Here is a 24,070-nt window from a genome sequence, read left to right as displayed (position 1 = left end):
CAGTAGGTTGTGACTAACACCATTGCTTTTAATCCTTTACCCAGCACCCCCACGATAATGAGTGGGTTCATCGCTGGTGCTTGCTAAAAAAGGGTTAATGAATTGAAGCTAACAAGAGGAGAGAAAAAAAAAGAAAAAAGGCACTACCCAGACTAAGTAGTGCTCAAGTTTACAAATATCCCAGAACACTGGCAGTACGCCTAATCTTTCAAGGTCAGGTTTTCCAGCACAGAAACCTGAACTACTGATAATGCTCCCTAACGAAGCTCTCTAAGAGCAGAGAGAAAAAGAGATTCGTTCAAAAAGCTAAAAAGCAGTTCGAGCCCCACGTTGGGCGCCAAAAATCTGTCACGGATTTGACCAGATCAATCTATGTCCGTGACAGGGGCGACAGGCCTCTGCCCTCTCCCCCCCCACCCCAGTCCCACAAAATGGGAAGGAAGGAAGGGAGGAAAAGAACAGCGGCAACAATCTATGGAGGAAAACTTATTTTACTATAATATTGGAATACAAGATAACACAATAGATACGATTTAATTGCAATTGAGATTAATAAATCAGACAAGAAGAGAGAGAGAGAGCTCCCGGGACTGATTCAAACCTGAAAAGCTTGGAACGGCTAGGAAAGCACCCTCCAGCACCCACTGCCAGGCAGCAAGAGAGCGCCCCCCCACCCGGAAGGGCTAGATCCCGTGACTGCTGTAATGTACAGGGATAGGAACCTGGGATTGGGGCAGTGACACTTCAATGCCCCGTACACTACATGATGTTTTGATGTGGAATACTGAAACCCAAAAACAAAAAACAAAACAAAAACAAAAAACATAGAACCATGACAACCACTGACATATTTATAAAAGATTTATAAAAGGATTCCTTATTCCCTTTTACTTCAGTGTCCAATCTGAGTTCAAGTTGGGCTTTTGCCCTCCTAACTTTCTCCCTGCTTACCTTGGCAACTTTCTTGTAATCTTCCCAAGTAGCTTGTCCCTTCTTCCAGAGGTTGTAGACTCTCGTTTCCTTCCAGAGTCTCAACAATAGTTCTCAGCTCATCCACACCGGTCTTCTCCTGCAACTTGCCTTACAGCATTCAAGGACAATCGTTCTTGTGCCTTTCATCTTGAGGAGTAACCAGGCTTCCTGGACCCCTTTACCCTTAAGGAGCGAAATGAGGGAGAAAGCAATCAGCTGCAATCAGTACAGCCAGGAACTCCACCTTTCCTCCTCTGCATGCCAAGTCCTCCGGGAACGCCATTCCTACCCTCCCATCCTAGAGCCCAAAATACCCACAAAGACAACTCACAGAATCAGAACACAAACTCTTCAACTCCCATTGATTTACAGGATGTTCTGATGTGGAATGCTAACAACAAAAATCACAAAACCACAACAGAGATCCTTCGCCAGTGGCTCTCAGTCCTTAAATTGGATCTAGGAGAGGTGCAGCCAGGCTCCACCCCTTCGTTACACAGCTGAATCACCTTCACCTGTGCTCCCACAGCTGACTCAGTCCTTGCCTCAGGTGATCAATCAGTGGTTCAGGCCCTGACTCAACAGCTCCTATTTGCACAGCTATGAAATGACAGATAAGTGTCACTGGGTGCTGCAGGTGTGTAAACAGCACTCGCTGGGATCAAAATATGTGGGCTATGGCAGGTCATCCCTCCATAAACCTCCCTCGGCAGACGTTCATTTTCCTCATTATTGTTCTCTATGGCTGCACCGGCACTTTAAGGGCACAGCCCCAAGCTGTGATGGAGCACCTGAGGAGGGGTGCGACCCTGCAGCACAGCTGGGGGCAGTTTGGCTGTGGGCGGGGCTGAGCCAGGCTCCACCCCTCCCTGGCCCCATTTAAGGGCTGGGAAGTGCAGGGGCAGCATCTGAACTTGGGGAGTGCTGCCTTTGGAGTGTAGGGTGAATCCTTCTCTTTGGGGTGGGGTGGGTGATCCCTTCCCTATTGCAGGGTTCTGTTCCCTTGCTTTTTTGGAGGATCCTGGCTGCATTTGAGGGCTGGTAGCTATCTGCACCTGGAAGCTGCTTCCTTTGAGTGTGGGTGAGTATTGGTCCTTGGAATGGGGTAAGTGGTTCCATTTTTATTTCGGGGTTGTGACCTTCCCTTTTTTGGGGAATCCTAACCACATTTAAGGGCTGGTAGCTGTAAGGGCAGCATTTGAACCTGGAGACTGCTTCTTTTGGGGTGTGGGGTGAGTAATTCCTGCTTTATTTCAGAGCTGTGAGCTCTGCCTTTCTGGGGGATCTGAAGTTGGGTTAGAGCAGCTGTATCTTATGTGTGTGGTCTCTTCTTCAATGATTCTCATCTCATAACTTCCAGTATGGGGCCCCAAGTGTGGTTCATCTGCTCCCACATCATCCCAATTTGTGGCCATAATTCACAGTGCTATCTGTTGATTGCATCCATGTAGAGTTTTTTAAGGGTATTGTGTGCATCATTATCATGTATTAAATTATGCTCTGTATCTCTTCTGTTTTCATTTTGCAGCTCGATGGGGTTCAAGGATTGCCTGGGCTCCTCCAATCAGTGGTGTGAGATCAGTGCAGCAGGTAATGAGCATCACAAGCCCCTTGCTGGTACATTGCTTGCATGCAGGTAGGTTTGTGATGCGGTCCAACTCCACCACGATGAACATCCACAGCTGGATCAGGTGCTCAGAGCCTGACCCAGCCTCACCTTGAAAGGGACAGCGCATCAACTGCGTCTCTAGCAACCTGTTCCACTGTCTCAGCACCCTCACTGTGGAAGACATTTTCCTTATATCTAACCTCTATTTTCCCTTGTTCTTTCCTTTGGTATTGAAAGGCTGTTACCAGGTCATCTTGGAGCCTTCACTTTTCCAGGCTGAGCAGCCCAGCTCTCTCTTCTTGCAGGAGAGGTGTTCCATCCTTTAGTTCGTATTTGTGGCTGTGCTCTGGATGCGCTCCCACAGCTCCATGTCTCCCTGCACTGAGGACTCCACACTGGGATGCAGCACTGCAGGTGAGGCCTCACCAGCGCAGAGCAGAGGTATGAGGATCGCCTCCCTTTACCTGCTGGCCACAAATGGATGCAGCCCAGGATACGGCTGGCTTTCTGGGCTGGAAGGGCCTACTGCTGACTCATGTCCAGCTCCCACCCACCAGTACCCCCAGGCCTTATGGGGCAGGACTGCGCTCAGTCCTTTCATCCCCAGAATGTTTTGGTGGTTCTGGGCTGCATTAAAAGAGGAGCAGCCAGCAGGGGCATGGAGGTGATCGTCCCCTTCTACTCTGCTCTTGTGAGGCCCCATCTGCAGCACTGCATCCAGGCCTGGGGCTCCAGCACAGGAATAATGTGGAGCTTTTGGAGCAGGTCCGGAGGAGGGCCACTAAGATGATCAGAGGGCTGGAGCAGCTCTCCTATGAAGAAAGGTTGAAGGAACTGGGATTGTTTCTTTTGGAGAAGAGAAAGCTCTGGAAAGACCTCAACACAGCTTTCCAATACTTGAAGGGAGCGCATTAAGCGGGCGGGGAGCGGCTATTTATGAGGGTGGATGGTGATAGGACAAGTGGAATAGTTTTAAACTGAAATGGAAGGTTTAGGTTGGTTATTAGGAGGAAGCTTTTCATACAGAGGGTGGTGAGGCACTGGAACGTGTGCTTTAGAGTCACTTCCAGGAGGATCTGCTCCACGATTTTTCCCGGCACGGAGGTGAGACTGACGTGTTGGTAGTTCCCAGGGTCACACTTTCTATCCGTAATGACGGATGTGCTGTTGCTTTTTTTTTTTTTTTTTTTCCTACTCACCAGGCACTTCTCCTGACTGCTTCGACTTCTGAAATACCATTGAGAGTGGCTCAGTGACTGCAGTGGTGAATTCCCTCAGAACTCTGGGACTCATCTCATCAGGACCCAAAGACTCCTGGATGTTCGGGTCCTCAGGTGGTCCAGAACCTGATCTCCCATCACAGTGTAGGATAGGGAGGGGTCTGTGGGACTGGCATTGCTTCCTCAATCCCCACCTACCAAACCGAAGGTGAGGGCTGTGTATAATGAGCAGTTATCAGAGAAGATGGAAGCAAAAATGTTGTTGGGTACCTGAGCCTCCTCGTCTGTTGTTCCCAGCTTCAGTGCAGCTGGTAAGCAGCACTGTGCACAGAGTGCAGCCACGTTGATCAGAGAAAGGAGCACAGGTTTGTGAAAGAGGCACATCTGCAGGGCAGTGCCTTCATTACCGTGTTGTGTCCCACAGGTGGCAGCAGAGCTGCGGCGCTCCCGAGTGCCGTAATGACTGCACGGAGAGGTGAGGGTCTTCATGGGAACAGCAAGGAACTGGAATCTGCATCTCTTGGAATGCCCTGGAACCTCACTTTTCTGGCTGGTAATTGTCTGCCCAGCAGGTAAGGACAATGCACACCCACCAGTGTTTACCCACTCCATAGCATGGCACAACACGGTGCTCCCAGAGCTCTTAATTGCACTTTATGGTGCCCAGAAGGCTGCCTGTCCATTTCTTTCTGTGTTCTCCTTGTCTCTGGCCTTTCACTGCAGTGTTTTCTTTCCCTTTGCCCTTGCTGTTCCTATTACATTCTCTTGTCCTCCTGTTTTTGTGCTCCATGCCACGTTCATTTGGCCATTGCCCTTGGCTTTCTTTACCGCATTCATTTCAGCATTCAGTTTTGGCGTTCCGTGCCGTGTTCTGTTGCCCTGCTGTTGTGGCACATCCTTCCGTGTATTTTGGCCATTATCTTTGGCATTTCCTTCCGCGTTCTCATGTCCTCTGCCTGGGAATTCTCTTGCCCTCCTGTTTTTGTGTTCCATGTCGCATTCTCTTGGCCATTGCCCTTGGCTTTCTTTACCGCATTCATTTCAGCATTCAGTTTTGGCGTTCTGTGCTGTGTTCTGTTGCCCTCTTGTTGTGGCACATCCTTCCGTGTATTTTGGCCATTATCTTTGGCATTTCCTTCCGCGTTCTCATGTCCCCTGCCTGGGAATTCTCTTGCCCTCCTGTTTTTGTGTTCCATGTCACATTCTCTTGGCCGTTGCCCTTGGCTTTCTTTGGCCACATTCTCTTCAGGATTCAGTTTTGGCATTCCCTTTTATGTTCTCTTCGGCCATTGCCCTTGTGTTCCCGGCTCCGTTCTCTTTGGCCTTCCCGGCCCCGTTCTCTTTGGCCTTCCCAGTTGCCCTCTCCTTGCCCTTGCTTTCCTTGTGCTTTTCCTTAGCTTTTACCCTTCCTTTGCCATGGCTGCCTGCTTTGCTTTGCCTTTGTTGTGGCTTTCTGTGGGTATTATGCTTGCCTTTGCCTCTCTGGGATTGGCTGGGAGACAGCGTTAGTGTTCAACTTGAGCTGAAACCATAGCTTAATGGGAGTTCTAATGATAATTACATTAAACTGCAGTGTATCTGTAAATGGAACCCTTAACCCAGTATTAAAAATAACTCATAAGCTAAATGCTGCCATAAAAATAATGCTCCATGTTTTTTGTTAAAGTAACCTTAGTTGTAATTGTAGTGTAGAACGCTGTTGTTAAACTAACTGTAATTTCAACCCTATAAATAGCATTAATTATATCTGTAACTCTCCCTTGTGTTGTCATTAGAGCAATGTGCGTAGGGTGCAACCCTACATCTGCAGGGCAGTGCCTTCATTACTGTGTTGTGTCCCACAGGTGGCAGCAGAGCTGCGGTGCTCCTGAGTACCGTAACAACTGCACGGAGATGTGTGGGTCTTCATGGGAACAGCAAGGAACTGGAATCTGCATCTCTTGGAATGCCCTGGAACCTCACTTTTCTGGCTGGTAATTGTCTGCCCAGCAGGTAAGGACAATGCACACCCACCAGTGTTTACCCACTCCATAGCATGGCACAACACGGTGCTCCCAGAGCTCTTAATTGCACTTTATGGTGCCCAGAAGGCTGCCTGTCCATTTCTTTCTGTGTTCTCCTTGTCTCTGGCCTTTCACTGCAGTGTTTTCCTTCCCTTTGCCCTTGCCGCTCCTATTACATTCTCTTGTCCTCCTGTTTTTGTGCTCCATGCCACGTTCATTTGGCCATTGCCCTTGGCTTTCTTTACCGTATTCATTTCAGCATTCAGTTTTGGCGTTCCGTGCCGTGTTCTCTCACCCTCCTGTTTTGGCATTTCCTTCCATGTTCTCTTAGCCATTGCCATTGTCTGGGCATTCTCTCGCCCTCCTGTTTTTGCTGTGTTCCATGTCGCATTCTCTTGGCCGTTGCCCTTGGCTTTCTTTACCACATTGACTTTGGCATTCAGTTTTGGCGTTCCCTGCTGTGTTCTCTTGCCCTCCTGTTTTGGCGTTTCTTGCCGTGTTCTCTTGGCCATTATCTTTGGCATTTCCTTCCACGTTCTCTTGGCCCTTGCCCTTGTCTGGGCATTCCCTTGCCCTCCTGTTTTTGTGTTCCATGCCACATTCTCTTGGCCATTGCCCTTGGCTTTCTGTTGCCACATTCTCTTCAGCATTCGATTTTGGCATTCCTGGCAGCATTCTCTTGCCCTCCTGTTGTGGCATTTCCTGCCACGTTCTCTTGACCCTTGCCTGGGCATTCCTTACGGTGTTCTCTTTGACCTCTTGTCTTGGTGTTCCAGCCACATTCTGCATTGGCCTCCTTTGCTGTGTTCTCTTTGGCCTCCTATTTTGGCACTTCCTGCCATGTTTTCTCATCCCTTCCTCGGGCATTCTGTGTTGTGTTCCCTTGGCCTTTTGTTCTGGTATTTTGTGCTGTGTTCTCTTGGCTTTTGCCCTTGGCCTTTCCTGCTGTGGTCTCTTTGGCTGTGTATTTTTGCCTTTCCTGTTGCGTTCTCCTTGCCATCACCTTGGCTTTCCATTAGGTGCTCTCTTTGCTTTTGCCCTTGCCTTAGCTTGGCTGTTTGCTTTGCATTTACCTTGGCTGTCCATGGGAGTTCTGCTTCCCTTTGCCTGCCCTGGGTGTCCTGCTTGCCTTTGCCTGTGGTACTCTGGGATTAGCTGGGAGGCAGCATTAAAGTTAACCTTGACCTGAACCCATAGCTGAATGGGAGTTCTAACAATAATTATGTTAACCTGCAGTGTACCTGTGAACCAAACCCTTACCCCAGTATTAAAAATGTCTCTTAACCTGAATGCTGCTGTAAAAATAATGCCTCATGGTTTTTTGTCAAATAACCTTAATTGTGATTATAGCGCAGAATACTGATGTTAGACCAACTGTAACTTCAACCCTATCAATAACATTAATTATATCCCTAATGTTAATTATAATTGTAATTAATTACAACCCTTGTGTCATCATTACAGCAACGTGCTCAGGGTGCAGCCCCACACATGCGGGGCAGCGCCTTCATTACTGCGTTGTTTCCCACAGGTGGCAGCAGAGCTGCATTGCTCCTGAGCGCTTTAAGGTCAGCACGCAGATGCGCGGCTCTTCACGGCAGCAGCAGGAACTGGAATCTGCATTTCCTGGAATGCTCTGGAACCCCACTTTGCTGGCCGGTAATTGTCTGCCCAGCAGGTAAGGGCAATGCACACCCACCAATGTTTACTCATTACTTACTGAGGCACAAGGTAGGGTTCCCAGAGCTCATTTCTGCACTTCTCGGTGCCCTGAATGCTGCCTGTCCTTTTCTTTCTGTGTTCTCTTTGCCTCCAGCCTTTCCCTGCAGCGTTCTCCTTGCCCTTGGCTTTTCCTGCTGCGTTCTCTTGCCCTCCTGTTTTGGCGATCCCTGTGGCATTCTCTTGGCCATTTGCCCTTGGCCACCTTCTCTGTGTTCTCTTTGGCCTGCGGTTTTGGCCATCTGTGCCACATTCCCTTGGCCTTTGTCATTGGCCTTCTTTGCCACGTTCCCTTTGCCTCCCGTTCTGGCGTTCCCTTACAACACTATTTTGGCCTTCATTTCTGGCATTTGTGGCTGCGTTCTCTTTGGCCATTACCCTCGGCCATCTTTGCCACATTCCCTTTGGCCTCTTGTTTTGTCTTCTCCTACAGCATTCTCTTTGCCTTTGGTCTTGGCCTTTAGTGCCGCATTCTCTTTGGCCATTGCCCTTGACCTTCTGCATCGGCCTTCCCAGCAGCGTTCTCATGGACCTCGCCCTCCATTTTGGCCTTCTGCGTTGATCTCTTTGGTCTCTGTTCTGGCGTTCTCTGCGGCCTTCTCCTTGGGCCTGACCTCTGATGTGACTTTTGGCATTCTCCAAGCCTTTCCCATCCCTTTGCCTTTGCCCTCTGTTTTGGCGTTCCCTCGGCTGTTCTCCTTGCCTTTTGCAGGTGCCTTTGCCTTGGCCTTCCCTAACGGTCACTCTAACCCTAATCCTGATGTACCTAACCATAGTACCTTCCCTGTTAAGTACTCCTAACCTTACTCTGAAGCTATTTCTTGGAGCGGTGTTTGGCTTCCACATTTTGTGGGGATGGGCTGACGGTGAGCACAGTTTGGGTCTCGGTGTTCCTCCTTCTAAAGCATGTCTCTGTATTACAGGTGAAGATGCCTTCGATGCTTCCAGTCGATGACTTCCCCCCTGCGATGCCATTGGCTTTTTTGGCCTCCCACACTCACCGCCAGCTCAGTTCAGTTGAGCCGTTACCCGAATCCCCGCTCCGTTCCCTTTCCACGATCTTCCTGTCACTCTGCCACAAGCCCCCACCAAGGTCATCGCAGGCAACATGTGGGATGCGGCACTCGGTCTCACTGCAGTTCATCCCATCAGCTTCAGCCCAGCGATCCAACCCACCCGCACCCTTCCTGAGGGCCCTTCTGTTCCCAGGCCAATCAACGCTTCCTTCTGATGCCATCTGCGTTCCTTCCTGGCCACTTTAAGACTCGTGCCCCTTTGTGGCCATTTTGAGAGTTGCGCTGATTTCAGCATGTGCGTTCAATTGACTTCAACCAAATTGGCTTTAGCTTTACATTCAATTAATGTAAACCGAATTGGCTTTAGCTTTACATTCAGTTGACTTCAACCAAATTGGCTTTAGCTTTACATTCACTTAATGTAAACCAAATTGGCTTTAGTTTTCCATCCAATTAATGTAAACCAAATTGGCTTTAGCATTGCCTTGCTTACGGGGTTGGGTTAGCTTTGCTTTGTTTGTTCTAGCGCAGGGCTAACCCAACCCCGTAACCAAGGGCCGGTGGAGGCGATTTTGTTCCTCCCGGCCAGTCTGAGACTCGCGCCCCCTTGTGGCCATTTGAAGAGTTGCGCTGATTTCAGCGTCTGCATTCAATTAATCTCAACCAAATTTGGCTTTAGCCTTGCAGTCATTTTGCATCAACCAAATTGGCTTTGGCTTTGCATTCAACTTAATTCAACCAAATTGGCTTTAGCTTTACATTCACTTAATGTAAACAAAATTGGCTTTAGTTTTACATCCAATTAAATGTAAACGAAATTGGCTTTAGTTTTCCATCCAATTAATGTAAACCAAATTGGCTTTAGCATTGCCTTGCTTACGGGGTTGGGTTAGCTTTGCTTTGTTTGTTCTAGCGCAGGGCTAACCCAACCCCGTAACCAAGGGCCGGTGGAGGCGATTTTGTTCCTCCCGGCCAGTCTGAGACTCACGCCCCCTTGTGGCCATTTGAAGAGTTGCGCTGATTTCAGCGCCTGCATTCAATTAATCTCAACCAATTTGGCTTTAGCCTTGCAGTCATTTTGCATCAACCAAATTGGCTTTAGTTTTACATTCAATTGACTTCAACCAAATTGGCTTTAGCTTTACATTCAGTTGACTTCAACCAAATTGGCTTTAGTTTTACATCCAATTAAATGTAAACGAAATTGGCTTTAGTTTTCCATCCAATTAATGTAAACCAAATTGGCTTTAGCATTGCCTTGCTTACGGGGTTGGGTTAGCTTTGCTTTGTTTGTTCTAGCGCAGGGCTAACCCAACCCCGTAACCAAGGGCCGGTGGAGGCGATTTTGTTCCTCCCGGCCAGTCTGAGACTCGCGCCCCCTTGTGGCCATTTGAAGAGTTGCGCTGATTTCAGCGCCTGCATTCAATTAATCTCAACCAATTTGGCTTTAGCCTTGCAGTCATTTTGCATCAACCAAATTGGCTTTAGTTTTACATTCAATTGACTTCAACCAAATTGGCTTTAGCTTTACATTCAGTTGACTTCAACCAAATTGGCTTTAGTTTTACATCCAATTAAATGTAAACGAAATTGGCTTTAGTTTTCCATCCAATTAATGTAAACCAAATTGGCTTTAGCATTGCCTTGCTTACGGGGTTGGGTTAGCTTTGCTTTGTTTGTTCTAGCGCAGGGCTAACCCAACCCCGTAACCAAGGGCCGGTGGAGGCGATTTTGTTCCTCCCGGCCAGTCTGAGACTTGCGCCCCCTTGTGGCCATTTGAAGAGTTGCGCTGATTTCAGCGTCTGCATTCAATTAATCTCAACCAAATTTGGCTTTAGCCTTGCAGTCATTTTGCATCAACCAAATTGGCTTTGGCTTTGCATTCAACTTAATTCAACCAAATTGGCTTTAGTTTTACATCCAATTAAATGTAAACAAAATTGGCTTTAGTTTTACATCCAATTAATGTAAACGAAATTGGCTTTAGCATTGCCTTGCTTACGGGGTTGGGTTAGCTTTGCTTTGTTTGTTCTAGCGCAGGGCTAACCCAACCCCGTAACCAAGGGCCGGTGGAGGCGATTTTGTTCCTCCCGGCCAGTCTGAGACTCGCGCCCCCTTGTGGCCATTTGAAGAGTTGCGCTGATTTCAGCGTCTGCATTCAATTAATCTCAACCAAATTTGGCTTTAGCCTTGCAGTCATTTTGCATCAACCAAATTGGCTTTGGCTTTGCATTCAACTTAATTCAACCAAATTGGCTTTAGTTTTACATCCAATTAAATGTAAACGAGATTGGCTTTAGTTTTCCATCCAATTAATGTAAACGAAATTGGCTTTAGCATTGCCTTGCTTACGGGGTTGGGTTAGCTTTGCTTTGTTTGTTCTAGCGCAGGGCTAACCCAACCCCGTAACCAAGGGCCGGTGGAGGCGATTTTGTTCCTCCCGGCCAGTCTGAGACTCGCGCCCCTTTGTGGCCGTTCTGAGAATTGCAATGTCTTTGGATGGGCTGAGATCTGCACTGCTTTTGAGGTGTGTTCTCACAAATGTGGTGTCACTAATGGGGTATGGTGGGTTTGTACCCTTTCTCTGGTTGGTATGACGTCTATGTGAACCATGTGTTACAGCTGTACTGCATATGTGTGTGCTGCACCTGTAAATTGCGTCGTGCCATGTACGCAATATGTGTTATGTTGCGCCTGTAAACTGTGTTGTGCCTTGTACAGAATGTGTGGATGCTGTGCCTATAAACTAAGTTGGGGAATCACAGACCCCTATTCATTACATGTTCTGCTTCTCAATGCATTGTTGCTGGTATAGCGTGTATATACATACATGTATATGATTGTATGAGTCCTGCCTTGTGGAAACAGTGCTGTAATAAACAAATAGTTAAACAATGCACGTACGTTGTGTGTCTTGCTTTGTCACGGCAAGGACTTGAAGGACACTGGAACGTAGGTGAGAAAGGTAGGTGTGGAGGGTGGTAGACTTAGACATGGGGTTAGACTTAGACTTTTCGGGTTAGACTTAGACTTTTCGGGTTAGACTTAGACTTAGACTTTTCGGGTTAGACTTAGACTTTTCGGGTTAGACTTAGACTTTTGGGGTTAGACTTAGACTTAGACTTTTGGGGTTAGACTTAGACTTTTGGGGTTAGACTTAGACTTTTGGGGTTAGACTTAGACTTAGACTTTTGGGGTTAGACTTAGAATTTTTCGGGTTAGACTTAGACTTTTCAGGTTAGACTTAGACTTTTGGGGTTAGACTTAGACTTTTGGGGTTAGACTTAGACTTAGACTTTTGGGGTTAGACTTAGAATTTTTCGGGTTAGACTTAGACTTTTCAGGTTAGACTTAGACTTTTGGGGTTAGACTTAGACTTTTCGGGTTAGACTTAGACTTTTGGGGTTAGACTTAGAATTTTTTGGGTTAGACTTAGACTTTTCAGGTTAGACTTAGACTTTTGGGGTTAGACTTAGACTTTTGGGGTTAGACTTAGACTTAGACTTTTGGGGTTAGACTTAGAATTTTTCGGGTTAGACTTAGACTTTTGGGGTTAGACTTAGACTTAGACTTTTGGGGTTAGACTTAGAATTTTTCGGGTTAGACTTAGACTTTTGGGGTTAGACTTAGACTTTTGGGGTTAGACTTAGACTTTTGGGGTTAGACTTAGACTTAGACTTTTGGGGTTAGACTTAGAATTTTTCGGGTTAGACTTAGACTTTTCAGGTTAGACTTAGACTTTTCAGGTTAGACTTAGACTTTTGGGGTTAGACTTAGACTTAGACTTTTGGGGTTAGACTTAGAATTTTTCGGGTTAGACTTAGACTTTTCAGGTTAGACTTAGACTTTTGGGGTTAGACTTAGACTTTTGGGGTTAGACTTAGACTTAGACTTTTGGGGTTAGACTTAGAATTTTTCGGGTTAGACTTAGACTTTTGGGGTTAGACTTAGACTTTTGGGGTTAGACTTAGACTTTTGGGGTTAGACTTAGACTTAGACTTTTGGGGTTAGACTTAGAATTTTTCGGGTTAGACTTAGACTTTTCAGGTTAGACTTAGACTTTTCAGGTTAGACTTAGACTTTTGGGGTTAGACTTAGACTTAGACTTTTGGGGTTAGACTTAGAATTTTTCGGGTTAGACTTAGACTTAGACTTTTGGGGTTAGACTTAGACTTTTGGGGTTAGACTTAGAATTTTTCGGGTTAGACTTAGACTTAGACTTTTGGGGTTAGACTTAGACTTTTGGGGTTAGACTTAGACTTTTGGGGTTAGACTTAGACTTAGACTTTTGGGGTTAGACTTAGAATTTTTCGGGTTAGACTTAGACTTTTCAGGTTAGACTTAGACTTTTGGGGTTAGACTTAGACTTTTGGGGTTAGACTTAGACTTAGACTTTTGGGGTTAGACTTAGACTTTTGGGGTTAGACTTAGACTTTTGGGGTTAGACTTAGACTTAGACTTTTGGGGTTAGACTTAGAATTTTTCGGGTTAGACTTAGACTTAGACTTTTGGGGTTAGACTTAGACTTTTGGGGTTAGACTTAGACTTTTGGGGTTAGACTTAGACTTAGACTTTTGGGGTTAGACTTAGAATTTTTCGGGTTAGACTTAGACTTTTCAGGTTAGACTTAGACTTTTGGGGTTAGACTTAGACTTTTGGGGTTAGACTTAGACTTAGACTTTTGGGGTTAGACTTAGAATTTTTCGGGTTAGACTTAGACTTTTCAGGTTAGACTTAGACTTTTGGGGTTAGACTTAGACTTTTGGGGTTAGACTTAGACTTAGACTTTTGGGGTTAGACTTAGACTTTTGGGGTTAGACTTAGACTTTTGGGGTTAGACTTAGACTTAGACTTTTGGGGTTAGACTTAGAATTTTTCGGGTTAGACTTAGACTTAGACTTTTGGGGTTAGACTTAGACTTTTGGGGTTAGACTTAGACTTTTGGGGTTAGACTTAGACTTAGACTTTTGGGGTTAGACTTAGAATTTTTCGGGTTAGACTTAGACTTTTCAGGTTAGACTTAGACTTTTGGGGTTAGACTTAGACTTTTGGGGTTAGACTTAGACTTAGACTTTTGGGGTTAGACTTAGAATTTTTCGGGTTAGACTTAGACTTTTCAGGTTAGACTTAGACTTTTGGGGTTAGACTTAGACTTTTGGGGTTAGACTTAGACTTAGACTTTTGGGGTTAGACTTAGAATTAGGGTTAGGGTTAGGGTTAGGGTTAGGGTTAGGGTTAGGGTTAGGGTTAGGGTTAGGGTTAGGGTTAGGGTTAGGGTTAGGGTTAGGGTTAGGGTTAGGGTTAGGGTTAGGGTTAGGGTTAGGGTTAGGGTTAGGGTTAGGGTTAGGGTTAGGGTTAGGGTTAGGGTTAGGGTTAGGGTTAGGGTTAGGGTTAGGGTTAGGGTTAGGGTTAGGGTTAGGGTTAGGGTTAGGGTTAGGGTTAGGGTTAGGGTTAGGGTTAGGGTTAGGGTTAGGGTTAGGGTTAGGGTTAGGGTTAGGGTTAGGGTTAGGGTTAGGGTTAGGGTTAGGGTTAGGGTTAGGGTTAGGGTTAGGGTTAGGGTTAGGGTTAGGGTTAGGGTTAGGGTTAGGGTTAGGGTTAGGGTTAGGGTTAGGGTTAGGGTTAGGGTTAGGGTTAGGGTTAGGGTTAGGGTTAGGGTTAGGGTTAGGGTTAGGGTTAGGGTTAGGGTTAGGGTTAGGGTTAGGGTTAGGGTTAGGGTTAGGGTTAGGGTTAGGGTTAGGGTTAGGGTTAGGGTTAGGGTTAGGGTTAGGGTTAGGGTTAGGGTTAGGGTTAGGGTTAGGGTTAGGGTTAGGGTTAGGGTTAGGGTTAGGGTTAGGGTTAGGGTTAGGGTTAGGGTTAGGGTTAGGGTTAGGGTTAGGGTTAGGGTTAGGGTTAGGGTTAGGGTTAGGGTTAGGGTTAGGGTTAGGGTTAGGGTTAGGGTTAGGGTTAGGGTTAGGGTTAGGGTTAGGGTTAGGGTTAGGGTTAGGGTTAGGGTTAGGGTTAGGGTTAGGGTTAGGGTTAGGGTTAGGGTTAGGGTTAGGGTTAGGGTTAGGGTTAGGGTTAGGGTTAGGGTTAGGGTTAGGGTTAGGGTTAGGGTTAGGGTTAGGGTTAGGGTTAGGGTTAGGGTTAGGGTTAGGGTTAGGGTTAGGGTTAGGGTTAGGGGTTAGGGTTAGGGTTAGGGTTAGGGTTAGGGTTAGGGTTAGGGTTAGGGTTAGGGTTAGGGTTAGGGTTAGGGTTAGGGTTAGGGTTAGGGTTAGGGTTAGGGTTAGGGTTAGGGTTAGGGTTAGGGTTAGGGTTAGGGTTAGGGTTAGGGTTAGGGTTAGGGTTAGGGTTAGGGTTAGGGTTAGGGTTAGGGTTAGGGTTAGGGTTAGGGTTAGGGTTAGGGTTAGGGTTAGGGTTAGGGTTAGGGTTAGGGTTAGGGTTAGGGTTAGGGTTAGGGTTAGGGTTAGGGTTAGGGTTAGGGTTAGGGTTAGGGTTAGGGTTAGGGTTAGGGTTAGGGTTAGGGTTAGGGTTAGGGTTAGGGTTAGGGTTAGGGTTAGGGTTAGGGTTAGGGTTAGGGTTAGGGTTAGGGTTAGGGTTAGGGTTAGGGTTAGGGTTAGGGTTAGGGTTAGGGTTAGGGTTAGGGTTAGGGTTAGGGTTAGGGTTAGGGTTAGGGTTAGGGTTAGGGTTAGGGTTAGGGTTAGGGTTAGGGTTAGGGTTAGGGTTAGGGTTAGGGTTAGGGTTAGGGTTAGGGTTAGGGTTAGGGTTAGGGTTAGGGTTAGGGTTAGGGTTAGGGTTAGGGTTAGGGTTAGGGTTAGGGTTAGGGTTAGGGTTAGGGTTAGGGTTAGGGTTAGGGTTAGGGTTAGGGTTAGGGTTAGGGTTAGGGTTAGGGTTAGGGTTAGGGTTAGGGTTAGGGTTAGGGTTAGGGTTAGGGTTAGGGTTAGGGTTAGGGTTAGGGTTAGGGTTAGGGTTAGGGTTAGGGTTAGGGTTAGGGTTAGGGTTAGGGTTAGGGTTAGGGTTAGGGTTAGGGTTAGGGTTAGGGTTAGGGTTAGGGTTAGGGTTAGGGTTAGGGTTAGGGTTAGGGTTAGGGTTAGGGTTAGGGTTAGGGTTAGGGTTAGGGTTAGGGTTAGGGTTAGGGTTAGGGTTAGGGTTAGGGTTAGGGTTAGGGTTAGGGTTAGGGTTAGGGTTAGGGTTAGGGTTAGGGTTAGGGTTAGGGTTAGGGTTAGGGTTAGGGTTAGGGTTAGGGTTAGGGTTAGGGTTAGGGTTAGGGTTAGGGTTAGGGTTAGGGTTAGGGTTAGGGTTAGGGTTAGGGTTAGGGTTAGGGTTAGGGTTAGGGTTAGGGTTAGGGTTAGGGTTAGGGTTAGGGTTAGGGTTAGGGTTAGGGTTAGGGTTAGGGTTAGGGTTAGGGTTAGGGTTAGGGTTAGGGTTAGGGTTAGGGTTAGGGTTAGGGTTAGGGTTAGGGTTAGGGTTAGGGTTAGGGTTAGGGTTAGGGTTAGGGTTAGGGTTAGGGTTAGGGTTAGGGTTAGGGTTAGGGTTAGGGTTAGGGTTAGGGTTAGGGTTAGGGTTAGGGTTAGGGTTAGGGTTAGGGTTAGGGTTAGGGTTAGGGTTAGGGTTAGGGTTAGGGTTAGGGTTAGGGTTAGGGTTAGGGTTAGGGTTAGGGTTAGGGTTAGGGTTAGGGTTAGGGTTAGGGTTAGGGTTAGGGTTAGGGTTAGGGTTAGGGTTAGGGTTAGGGTTAGGGTTAGGGTTAGGGTTAGGGTTAGGGTTAGGGTTAGGGTTAGGGTTAGGGTTAGGGTTAGGGTTAGGGTTAGGGTTAGGGTTAGGGTTAGGGTTAGGGTTAGGGTTAGGGTTAGGGTTAGGGTTAGGGTTAGGGTTAGGGTTAGGGTTAGGGTTAGGGTTAGGGTTAGGGTTAGGGTTAGGGTTAGGGTTAGGGTTAGGGTTAGGGTTAGGGTTAGGGTTAGGGTTAGGGTTAGGGTTAGGGTTAGGGTTAGGGTTAGGGTTAGGGTTAGGGTTAGGGTTAGGGTTAGGGTTAGGGTTAGGGTTAGGGTTAGGGTTAGGGTTAGGGTTAGGGTTAGGGTTAGGGTTAGGGTTAGGGTTAGGGTTAGGGTTAGGGTTAGGGTTAGGGTTAGGGTTAGGGTTAGGGTTAGGGTTAGGGTTAGGGTTAGGGTTAGGGTTAGGGTTAGGGTTAGGGTTAGGGTTAGGGTTAGGGTTAGGGTTAGGGTTAGGGTTAGGGTTAGGGTTAGGGTTAGGGTTAGGGTTAGGGTTAGGGTTAGGGTTAGGGTTAGGGTTAGGGTTAGGGTTAGGGTTAGGGTTAGGGTTAGGGTTAGGGTTAGGGTTAGGGTTAGGGTTAGGGTTAGGGTTAGGGTTAGGGTTAGGGTTAGGGTTAGGGTTAGGGTTAGGGTTAGGGTTAGGGTTAGGGTTAGGGTTAGGGTTAGGGTTAGGGTTAGGGTTAGGGTTAGGGTTAGGGTTAGGGTTAGGGTTAGGGTTAGGGTTAGGGTTAGGGTTAGGGTTAGGGTTAGGGTTAGGGTTAGGGTTAGGGTTAGGGTTAGGGTTAGGGTTAGGGTTAGGGTTAGGGTTAGGGTTAGGGTTAGGGTTAGGGTTAGGGTTAGGGTTAGGGTTAGGGTTAGGGTTAGGGTTAGGGTTAGGGTTAGGGTTAGGGTTAGGGTTAGGGTTAGGGTTAGGGTTAGGGTTAGGGTTAGGGTTAGGGTTAGGGTTAGGGTTAGGGTTAGGGTTAGGGTTAGGGTTAGGGTTAGGGTTAGGGTTAGGGTTAGGGTTAGGGTTAGGGTTAGGGTTAGGGTTAGGGTTAGGGTTAGGGTTAGGGTTAGGGTTAGGGTTAGGGTTAGGGTTAGGGTTAGGGTTAGGGTTAGGGTTAGGGTTAGGGTTAGGGTTAGGGTTAGGGTTAGGGTTAGGGTTAGGGTTAGGGTTAGGGTTAGGGTTAGGGTTAGGGTTAGGGTTAGGGTTAGGGTTAGGGTTAGGGTTAGGGTTAGGGTTAGGGTTAGGGTTAGGGTTAGGGTTAGGGTTAGGGTTAGGGTTAGGGTTAGGGTTAGGGTTAGGGTTAGGGTTAGGGTTAGGGTTAGGGTTAGGGTTAGGGTTAGGGTTAGGGTTAGGGTTAGGGTTAGGGTTAGGGTTAGGGTTAGGGTTAGGGTTAGGGTTAGGGTTAGGGTTAGGGTTAGGGTTAGGGTTAGGGTTAGGGTTAGGGTTAGGGTTAGGGTTAGGGTTAGGGTTAGGGTTAGGGTTAGGGTTAGGGTTAGGGTTAGGGTTAGGGTTAGGGTTAGGGTTAGGGTTAGGGTTAGGGTTAGGGTTAGGGTTAGGGTTAGGGTTAGGGTTAGGGTTAGGGTTAGGGTTAGGGTTAGGGTTAGGGTTAGGGTTAGGGTTAGGGTTAGGGTTAGGGTTAGGGTTAGGGTTAGGGTTAGGGTTAGGGTTAGGGTTAGGGTTAGGGTTAGGGTTAGGGTTAGGGTTAGGGTTAGGGTTAGGGTTAGGGTTAGGGTTAGGGTTAGGGTTAGGGTTAGGGTTAGGGTTAGGGTTAGGGTTAGGGTTAGGGTTAGGGTTAGGGTTAGGGTTAGGGTTAGGGTTAGGGTTAGGGTTAGGGTTAGGGTTAGGGTTAGGGTTAGGGTTAGGGTTAGGGTTAGGGTTAGGGTTAGGGTTAGGGTTAGGGTTAGGGTTAGGGTTAGGGTTAGGGTTAGGGTTAGGGTTAGGGTTAGGGTTAGGGTTAGGGTTAGGGTTAGGGTTAGGGTTAGGGTTAGGGTTAGGGTTAGGGTTAGGGTTAGGGTTAGGGTTAGGGTTAGGGTTAGGGTTAGGGTTAGGGTTAGGGTTAGGGTTAGGGTTAGGGTTAGGGTTAGGGTTAGGGTTAGGGTTAGGGTTAGGGTTAGGGTTAGGGTTAGGGTTAGGGTTAGGGTTAGGGTTAGGGTTAGGGTTAGGGTTAGGGTTAGGGTTAGGGTTAGGGTTAGGGTTAGGGTTAGGGTTAGGGTTAGGGTTAGGGTTAGGGTTAGGGTTAGGGTTAGGGTTAGGGTTAGGGTTAGGGTTAGGGTTAGGGTTAGGGTTAGGGTTAGGGTTAGGGTTAGGGTTAGGGTTAGGGTTAGGGTTAGGGTTAGGGTTAGGGTTAGGGTTAGGGTTAGGGTTAGGGTTAGGGTTAGGGTTAGGGTTAGGGTTAGGGTTAGGGTTAGGGTTAGGGTTAGGGTTAGGGTTAGGGTTAGGGTTAGGGTTAGGGTTAGGGTTAGGGTTAGGGTTAGGGTTAGGGTTAGGGTTAGGGTTAGGGTTAGGGTTAGGGTTAGGGTTAGGGTTAGGGTTAGGGTTAGGGTTAGGGTTAGGGTTAGGGTTAGGGTTAGGGTTAGGGTTAGGGTTAGGGTTAGGGTTAGGGTTAGGGTTAGGGTTAGGGTTAGGGTTAGGGTTAGGGTTAGGGTTAGGGTTAGGGTTAGGGTTAGGGTTAGGGTTAGGGTTAGGGTTAGGGTTAGGGTTAGGGTTAGGGTTAGGGTTAGGGTTAGGGTTAGGGTTAGGGTTAGGGTTAGGGTTAGGGTTAGGGTTAGGGTTAGGGTTAGGGTTAGGGTTAGGGTTAGGGTTAGGGTTAGGGTTAGGGTTAGGGTTAGGGTTAGGGTTAGGGTTAGGGTTAGGGTTAGGGTTAGGGTTAGGGTTAGGGTTAGGGTTAGGGTTAGGGTTAGGGTTAGGGTTAGGGTTAGGGTTAGGGTTAGGGTTAGGGTTAGGGTTAGGGTTAGGGTTAGGGTTAGGGTTAGGGTTAGGGTTAGGGTTAGGGTTAGGGTTAGGGTTAGGGTTAGGGTTAGGGTTAGGGTTAGGGTTAGGGTTAGGGTTAGGGTTAGGGTTAGGGTTAGGGTTAGGGTTAGGGTTAGGGTTAGGGTTAGGGTTAGGGTTAGGGTTAGGGTTAGGGTTAGGGTTAGGGTTAGGGTTAGGGTTAGGGTTAGGGTTAGGGTTAGGGTTAGGGTTAGGGTTAGGGTTAGGGTTAGGGTTAGGGTTAGGGTTAGGGTTAGGGTTAGGGTTAGGGTTAGGGTTAGGGTTAGGGTTAGGGTTAGGGTTAGGGTTAGGGTTAGGGTTAGGGTTAGGGTTAGGGTTAGGGTTAGGGTTAGGGTTAGGGTTAGGGTTAGGGTTAGGGTTAGGGTTAGGGTTAGGGTTAGGGTTAGGGTTAGGGTTAGGGTTAGGGTTAGGGTTAGGGTTAGGGTTAGGGTTAGGGTTAGGGTTAGGGTTAGGGTTAGGGTTAGGGTTAGGGTTAGGGTTAGGGTTAGGGTTAGGGTTAGGGTTAGGGTTAGGGTTAGGGTTAGGGTTAGGGTTAGGGTTAGGGTTAGGGTTAGGGTTAGGGTTAGGGTTAGGGTTAGGGTTAGGGTTAGGGTTAGGGTTAGGGTTAGGGTTAGGGTTAGGGTTAGGGTTAGGGTTAGGGTTAGGGTTAGGGTTAGGGTTAGGGTTAGGGTTAGGGTTAGGGTTAGGGTTAGGGTTAGGGTTAGGGTTAGGGTTAGGGTTAGGGTTAGGGTTAGGGTTAGGGTTAGGGTTAGGGTTAGGGTTAGGGTTAGGGTTAGGGTTAGGGTTAGGGTTAGGGTTAGGGTTAGGGTTAGGGTTAGGGTTAGGGTTAGGGTTAGGGTTAGGGTTAGGGTTAGGGTTAGGGTTAGGGTTAGGGTTAGGGTTAGGGTTAGGGTTAGGGTTAGGGTTAGGGTTAGGGTTAGGGTTAGGGTTAGGGTTAGGGTTAGGGTTAGGGTTAGGGTTAGGGTTAGGGTTAGGGTTAGGGTTAGGGTTAGGGTTAGGGTTAGGGTTAGGGTTAGGGTTAGGGTTAGGGTTAGGGTTAGGGTTAGGGTTAGGGTTAGGGTTAGGGTTAGGGTTAGGGTTAGGGTTAGGGTTAGGGTTAGGGTTAGGGTTAGGGTTAGGGTTAGGGTTAGGGTTAGGGTTAGGGTTAGGGTTAGGGTTAGGGTTAGGGTTAGGGTTAGGGTTAGGGTTAGGGTTAGGGTTAGGGTTAGGGTTAGGGTTAGGGTTAGGGTTAGGGTTAGGGTTAGGGTTAGGGTTAGGGTTAGGGTTAGGGTTAGGGTTAGGGTTAGGGTTAGGGTTAGGGTTAGGGTTAGGGTTAGGGTTAGGGTTAGGGTTAGGGTTAGGGTTAGGGTTAGGGTTAGGGTTAGGGTTAGGGTTAGGGTTAGGGTTAGGGTTAGGGTTAGGGTTAGGGTTAGGGTTAGGGTTAGGGTTAGGGTTAGGGTTAGGGTTAGGGTTAGGGTTAGGGTTAGGGTTAGGGTTAGGGTTAGGGTTAGGGTTAGGGTTAGGGTTAGGGTTAGGGTTAGGGTTAGGGTTAGGGTTAGGGTTAGGGTTAGGGTTAGGGTTAGGGTTAGGGTTAGGGTTAGGGTTAGGGTTAGGGTTAGGGTTAGGGTTAGGGTTAGGGTTAGGGTTAGGGTTAGGGTTAGGGTTAGGGTTAGGGTTAGGGTTAGGGTTAGGGTTAGGGTTAGGGTTAGGGTTAGGGTTAGGGTTAGGGTTAGGGTTAGGGTTAGGGTTAGGGTTAGGGTTAGGGTTAGGGTTAGGGTTAGGGTTAGGGTTAGGGTTAGGGTTAGGGTTAGGGTTAGGGTTAGGGTTAGGGTTAGGGTTAGGGTTAGGGTTAGGGTTAGGGTTAGGGTTAGGGTTAGGGTTAGGGTTAGGGTTAGGGTTAGGGTTAGGGTTAGGGTTAGGGTTAGGGTTAGGGTTAGGGTTAGGGTTAGGGTTAGGGTTAGGGTTAGGGTTAGGGTTAGGGTTAGGGTTAGGGTTAGGGTTAGGGTTAGGGTTAGGGTTAGGGTTAGGGTTAGGGTTAGGGTTAGGGTTAGGGTTAGGGTTAGGGTTAGGGTTAGGGTTAGGGTTAGGGTTAGGGTTAGGGTTAGGGTTAGGGTTAGGGTTAGGGTTAGGGTTAGGGTTAGGGTTAGGGTTAGGGTTAGGGTTAGGGTTAGGGTTAGGGTTAGGGTTAGGGTTAGGGTTAGGGTTAGGGTTAGGGTTAGGGTTAGGGTTAGGGTTAGGGTTAGGGTTAGGGTTAGGGTTAGGGTTAGGGTTAGGGTTAGGGTTAGGGTTAGGGTTAGGGTTAGGGTTAGGGTTAGGGTTAGGGTTAGGGTTAGGGTTAGGGTTAGGGTTAGGGTTAGGGTTAGGGTTAGGGTTAGGGTTAGGGTTAGGGTTAGGGTTAGGGTTAGGGTTAGGGTTAGGGTTAGGGTTAGGGTTAGGGTTAGGGTTAGGGTTAGGGTTAGGGTTAGGGTTAGGGTTAGGGTTAGGGTTAGGGTTAGGGTTAGGGTTAGGGTTAGGGTTAGGGTTAGGGTTAGGGTTAGGGTTAGGGTTAGGGTTAGGGTTAGGGTTAGGGTTAGGGTTAGGGTTAGGGTTAGGGTTAGGGTTAGGGTTAGGGTTAGGGTTAGGGTTAGGGTTAGGGTTAGGGTTAGGGTTAGGGTTAGGGTTAGGGTTAGGGTTAGGGTTAGGGTTAGGGTTAGGGTTAGGGTTAGGGTTAGGGTTAGGGTTAGGGTTAGGGTTAGGGTTAGGGTTAGGGTTAGGGTTAGGGTTAGGGTTAGGGTTAGGGTTAGGGTTAGGGTTAGGGTTAGGGTTAGGGTTAGGGTTAGGGTTAGGGTTAGGGTTAGGGTTAGGGTTAGGGTTAGGGTTAGGGTTAGGGTTAGGGTTAGGGTTAGGGTTAGGGTTAGGGTTAGGGTTAGGGTTAGGGTTAGGGTTAGGGTTAGGGTTAGGGTTAGGGTTAGGGTTAGGGTTAGGGTTAGGGTTAGGGTTAGGGTTAGGGTTAGGGTTAGGGTTAGGGTTAGGGTTAGGGTTAGGGTTAGGGTTAGGGTTAGGGTTAGGGTTAGGGTTAGGGTTAGGGTTAGGGTTAGGGTTAGGGTTAGGGTTAGGGTTAGGGTTAGGGTTAGGGTTAGGGTTAGGGTTAGGGTTAGGGTTAGGGTTAGGGTTAGGGTTAGGGTTAGGGTTAGGGTTAGGGTTAGGGTTAGGGTTAGGGTTAGGGTTAGGGTTAGGGTTAGGGTTAGGGTTAGGGTTAGGGTTAGGGTTAGGGTTAGGGTTAGGGTTAGGGTTAGGGTTAGGGTTAGGGTTAGGGTTAGGGTTAGGGTTAGGGTTAGGGTTAGGGTTAGGGTTAGGGTTAGGGTTAGGGTTAGGGTTAGGGTTAGGGTTAGGGTTAGGGTTAGGGTTAGGGTTAGGGTTAGGGTTAGGGTTAGGGTTAGGGTTAGGGTTAGGGTTAGGGTTAGGGTTAGGGTTAGGGTTAGGGTTAGGGTTAGGGTTAGGGTTAGGGTTAGGGTTAGGGTTAGGGTTAGGGTTAGGGTTAGGGTTAGGGTTAGGGTTAGGGTTAGGGTTAGGGTTAGGGTTAGGGTTAGGGTTAGGGTTAGGGTTAGGGTTAGGGTTAGGGTTAGGGTTAGGGTTAGGGTTAGGGTTAGGGTTAGGGTTAGGGTTAGGGTTAGGGTTAGGGTTAGGGTTAGGGTTAGGGTTAGGGTTAGGGTTAGGGTTAGGGTTAGGGTTAGGGTTAGGGTTAGGGTTAGGGTTAGGGTTAGGGTTAGGGTTAGGGTTAGGGTTAGGGTTAGGGTTAGGGTTAGGGTTAGGGTTAGGGTTAGGGTTAGGGTTAGGGTTAGGGTTAGGGTTAGGGTTAGGGTTAGGGTTAGGGTTAGGGTTAGGGTTAGGGTTAGGGTTAGGGTTAGGGTTAGGGTTAGGGTTAGGGTTAGGGTTAGGGTTAGGGTTAGGGTTAGGGTTAGGGTTAGGGTTAGGGTTAGGGTTAGGGTTAGGGTTAGGGTTAGGGTTAGGGTTAGGGTTAGGGTTAGGGTTAGGGTTAGGGTTAGGGTTAGGGTTAGGGTTAGGGTTAGGGTTAGGGTTAGGGTTAGGGTTAGGGTTAGGGTTAGGGTTAGGGTTAGGGTTAGGGTTAGGGTTAGGGTTAGGGTTAGGGTTAGGGTTAGGGTTAGGGTTAGGGTTAGGGTTAGGGTTAGGGTTAGGGTTAGGGTTAGGGTTAGGGTTAGGGTTAGGGTTAGGGTTAGGGTTAGGGTTAGGGTTAGGGTTAGGGTTAGGGTTAGGGTTAGGGTTAGGGTTAGGGTTAGGGTTAGGGTTAGGGTTAGGGTTAGGGTTAGGGTTAGGGTTAGGGTTAGGGTTAGGGTTAGGGTTAGGGTTAGGGTTAGGGTTAGGGTTAGGGTTAGGGTTAGGGTTAGGGTTAGGGTTAGGGTTAGGGTTAGGGTTAGGGTTAGGGTTAGGGTTAGGGTTAGGGTTAGGGTTAGGGTTAGGGTTAGGGTTAGGGTTAGGGTTAGGGTTAGGGTTAGGGTTAGGGTTAGGGTTAGGGTTAGGGTTAGGGTTAGGGTTAGGGTTAGGGTTAGGGTTAGGGTTAGGGTTAGGGTTAGGGTTAGGGTTAGGGTTAGGGTTAGGGTTAGGGTTAGGGTTAGGGTTAGGGTTAGGGTTAGGGTTAGGGTTAGGGTTAGGGTTAGGGTTAGGGTTAGGGTTAGGGTTAGGGTTAGGGTTAGGGTTAGGGTTAGGGTTAGGGTTAGGGTTAGGGTTAGGGTTAGGGTTAGGGTTAGGGTTAGGGTTAGGGTTAGGGTTAGGGTTAGGGTTAGGGTTAGGGTTAGGGTTAGGGTTAGGGTTAGGGTTAGGGTTAGGGTTAGGGTTAGG

At 48.0% G+C, this 24,070-nt stretch overlaps 1 long non-coding RNA gene across 1 annotated transcript; it reads left to right on the top strand.

Moving 5' to 3' along the window:
• The first annotated feature begins 1,906 nt into the window (after window positions 1-1,906).
• Window positions 1,907-11,352, top strand: LOC125684132 (uncharacterized). Its single transcript, XR_007373221.1, has 7 exons — window positions 1,907-2,053; window positions 2,501-2,562; window positions 3,784-3,915; window positions 4,226-4,373; window positions 5,646-5,793; window positions 7,336-7,482; window positions 8,447-11,352. It is a non-coding gene; the product is annotated as an uncharacterized LOC125684132 (long non-coding RNA).
• Window positions 11,353-24,070: the final 12,718 nt, after the last annotated feature.

Source organism: Lagopus muta, chromosome 24 (assembly GCF_023343835.1).
Source record: "Lagopus muta isolate bLagMut1 chromosome 24, bLagMut1 primary, whole genome shotgun sequence".
Classification (NCBI taxonomy): domain Eukaryota; kingdom Metazoa; phylum Chordata; class Aves; order Galliformes; family Phasianidae; genus Lagopus; species Lagopus muta.
Note: the sequence above shows the minus strand (reverse complement) of the source record. Positions and strands in the feature narration are given on the sequence as shown.